The sequence below is a fragment of the Cynoglossus semilaevis genome, chromosome 16, assembly GCF_000523025.1.
Source record: "Cynoglossus semilaevis isolate Cse_v1.0 chromosome 16, Cse_v1.0, whole genome shotgun sequence".
NCBI lineage: Eukaryota > Metazoa > Chordata > Actinopteri > Pleuronectiformes > Cynoglossidae > Cynoglossus > Cynoglossus semilaevis.
This window is the reverse complement of record NC_024322.1, coordinates 7,787,762-7,791,961: the sequence shown is the minus strand read 5'-3', so window position 1 is coordinate 7,791,961 and position 4,200 is coordinate 7,787,762. Positions and strand designations below refer to the sequence as shown.

Below are 4,200 nucleotides of genomic sequence, written 5' to 3'. Positions count from 1 at the left end.
GCTGCTCCTCCGTGTCCTTCCTGCAGCAAAGGAGAAACTCACTTCCTGATGGATTTGGCGCCCGATATACAATTATATTGTCCTTTTTTTGATGTAAAGTGATCCAAATTTAAAGCTGATCAGCTAACGTGACGCAATGTTGCTACTGAGCTTTTCTGTATAAACTTTTTTACCGAAGGTTAAATCTTATTTAGATTTTAAATCTAAATTTTTGCTGTAAATGATGTTGTTAATGTAAGAAACAATATGAAACTCAATAACAAGAATGTTGATAAGAATCGGGTTAGAAACAATTGAATGTTATCAAAGAATATGCTATTTTTTTAAATCATGAGGATTCAGTAGTAACTCAAACCAGCAAAAACACAATAAAATCACCATTAATTCCAGATGACAGCAGAAAGAAAACTTAAATATGGCAAAATAATTACAATAATAAAGTAAGAGGAATGAAAAATATTACTAAAATTATCCATGTAGCTAGAGATTGCCACATATGTTGTAAAACAAATAAATTTTATCCAAAATCTAATCAAAAGCTAAATATACACTAACAATTTAGTTAGGAAGGTGACTAAATGTGTAAACGCAACTGAGTTGAACACATGTGGTAGTGGTGACTTAGTGGTTAAGGACGCGGACTTGGGTCTGGATGGCTTTAGGTTTGAGTCCACCAGCTGCCAAGTTACCACTGAGATACACCGTCCCCACTCACTGCTCCCCGGGCGCTGAACGCTGCCCACTGCTCACTCTGGTGATGGGTTAAAAGCAGAGGTCACATTTGGTTGTGTGCAGTGGTGTGCTGTGTCACAATGACAAGTAGTTCACTTTTTCGTTTGTTTTTTTTTTTGGTTACTAAGAGTTATGCTAGCAACGACCAACATAAATATCTTAAGCCTGAATTTCAGCTAGGAAAGCTAAAAGCTAAAAGCTAAATTTTCTGCCAAAATATTGAAAATGACATGCAATCATTTAAAATAACAGTACAACTCTCCCAGGTTTTTTAATGTAAAAACTTACCTTATAGATGAAGAAAAAAATATTTTCCTTTGGATTTAACGCTGCCAAATAAATGTAGAGTAGGAAAATGTAACTGGTTTATTTGGTCTCATCTGCAAGAGTTGTCCTGACAACACAACTGAAGTCTCACTGAGAGCAGCATACCACAAAAATCTGATCTGTATCTGCTGACAGTAACTATAGTGACAAAATATCCTCTCTCTCTCTCTCTCTCTCTCTGTCTCTCTCTCTTGCTTCCTCCCTCCCTCTCTATAACTTATTCTGTTGCCACATGTGCCTGTCTCCCTCCCTCATATGTAACCATCCTTTTGCATAATTTTTCACACTTTGTTCTCATCTTTGAAACACTCTATGACAGTGATTGAACCTCCTCTCCCTCTGAAACAATGGCAATCGTTGTGTTTCTCAACGTTTTCGTGTAACAGAATTACAAACCTATATTTCTGTGTAGTGTGCCACCAACATGTGACTGTGCCCTGATCTGGAGGAGGAAGTTTGGCTTTGGTGGAAATTTTTTTTTTTTTTTTACAGCAGAAAAATGCAATTTTGCAAATGTTGATTACCCTTCAGAAGAGAAAATTCCCCTCTTTGACAATGGAAATGAAGACAGGGCAGATGAAGAACTCCCCCCTTTTCCCTAGAACACTTCTGTGTTGTTGTCTTTTTCTGCCATTTAGAAAATGAGTTTCACTTCTGACATTCTTGTTGTATTACTCCAAAACAAGATTAATACTGAGATTTTTTTTTTTCCTAGCACCTGTGGTTTCTTTACGCATTTGACAACGTGTTTCAGTATTAAAAGGTCTTCAGACTTTGTTTTAAAGAGGTGCAGAAGAAAGGTGCTTAGAAAATCACATTTGGTTTAAAGTAACAGATCACAGAGGAAACTGTGTCATGTGTGGTCGAGTTGGTTTTTACAAAGGAACAGAAAGTGGTTGAAACTGAAGTAAGATAAACATTTTGTGCAGTCAGACAAAAAGCTAAGTAAAAAAAAAAGGCATGGCACAGAAACTTTTCCAAAGAGAGATTATAAAGAAAATGTTGAATGTCTAGAAAGCTTAATGATGACTTTAAAACTTGGCTAAGGGATAGCTAAAAGCTACAGTAGCTCAAATACAAATGGAGGTGACACCAGAACGTTTAAACGAAGTTGTTTTTTTTTTCAAATACCGTAACCTTTTTTGTTCTTGGCAGATTGTAGCAATTCTTTCCACTTTTTTTCCATCCTTTGTGTACTTTAAGTAATGCATTTTCTAATTTTTACTTCCAACATGAAAATCAACCAATGAAAATCCAGAAACCTGTGAACCCTAACAGCAATATAGCTGGAGTTCTTGGCTGTACCGTACCATTAAATGTAACAGTTTTTCTAGATGTGTGAGGTGGCAACAAAGTGGTGGTTAGCCCGTTAGCAGAACCAAAATTCAAAACAAAGCAGCTGCCAATAGAAAGCCTTTCAGTTTGGTAGTGTGCTGTGGGACTTTTCAAATGTGAAATACGTGCCGTGGTTCAAAACAAGTTGGGCAACAGGTTGGGAGGAGCTAGAGGACTTCTAAAATTATTAAACTAAGGTCGAGTTCAAAATTGTGCAGTTATGTCAGATAAATCACACTATCTGCCTGCTTGTGGTTTTCACACTTTTAATGCACACCTAGATACACTGCTCTCCAGTGGAAAAAAAGACATTAAACACAACAAACTGTATTGCTTTTCTTCCCTGAGCCAACCCTTCCTGTGTAAGGCTTGTGCAAACGCTTGCAAACGCAAATTTATTTTGTGAGAAATTGTTACAAAACAGGAGGTGATTTTATTTATTGTTTAAAGCTAGAATCAGAAACAGCACATCTGTCAAAACCAGAGACAAAATAACCTGTGGCATGTAGAAGTAGCAGCTAAAGACAGGATGACTTAAGATGAAAATGAAAGATATAAACATTTTGTAGAAATAAAACAAGCAATGAAAAACTAGCAACATGAAGCAAAATGCTAGCCCAGCATATAGCAAAAATAACTCAAAACCAAAAAAGAAAGAGAACACACCTAAAATTAGTCAATACAAAGTGCCCAAACATTCACTTCACAATATTTCCAAAGTAGCTAAATGTTAGCCAAAACACACATGCCCCCAGAGTATGTTTCTAACACCATCATTAATAATGGTCATTTTGAGAAATAATTGAAACAAGAAAGACATGGAGGTATAAACCAGTCCATGACCAGCCTGTGGGTCTAACTGGTCTAAAGAGATTTGAACGGCACTAAATGATGTGTCAGTCGTCATAGTCTGGCTTTTCACTGAACCCAGACCACGTTATGTGTTTTCTTTTGTTCCAACAGGCAGAGGAAACAGTGTAACTTCCTCGTAGCCTGGCCTTGTGCCTCTGACTCATTGGCTTGGCAGACGTCCAGTCCACAGCAGCACAGCCGTCACTGGCACACAACACACACTGCGTCCACGGAGGATATTTATAGAACACAATGGATGTGAAAGACCAAAGGGACAGACGCAGATAATGTCTTTACACTCTGTGGTTCTGTTCTGTAGGTCCCCGGGGCCAAACATGTGGCCCGCTGTTTCCACCTCTGAACGGGTGTTTTATGGTTTGCCATCAGGGAAGGAGGTTCTTTGGAAAGCAGCAGTATTTTGGCTTCAACTTATTGCAAAAACACATTTAGGATCAAATTAATCAAATGTTAGAATTAACTATTCATTAACTATCCCTGGGAAAAATCTTAGCTAGCTTCTTGGCTAACCTGCAGCCATTTTTGCTACCTTTATAGATTTCTATGTTCATTTTTTGCTATTTTCTTGGCTTTTATGTTGTGATTTTTTGTTTGTTTGTTTGTTTGTTTGGTTTTTTGTTTGTTTGTTTTAGGGTTTAATGTGTTTTTGGGAAATACACAGCAATGATGTAAATGTTTCAATATCTTAAATTAGTCCCAGTCTCACTTCAGGCTATCTCGACTTCTATTTGATTTTGTTTTATTATTTTATTATTATAATATATATAATTATATGTTTGCGTTTTCCTTAGTCTGTTTCACATCCCAGACATTTTTACTGTAGTTGTTCTTAGTTGCAGATTTTTCTCAGTATTTATTTTCAGTTTTTATTATGGTAACATTTAGCTTCTGTAAGTGGCTGGCTCTTGTCCTTTGATATTGTTGAAATGATAATAT

At 36.7% G+C, this 4,200-nt stretch overlaps 1 protein-coding gene across 1 annotated transcript in view; it reads right to left on the bottom strand.

The window, feature by feature from the left end:
- Window positions 1–1,215, bottom strand: part of gpr183a (G protein-coupled receptor 183a) — a 5,175-nt gene extending 3,960 nt beyond the window's left edge. The window contains exon 1 of the mRNA XM_008328380.3: window positions 1,021–1,215. The gene's annotated coding sequence lies outside the window, so the exon portion shown is untranslated. The remainder of the gene's footprint in view (window positions 1–1,020) is intronic.
- Window positions 1,216–4,200: the final 2,985 nt, after the last annotated feature.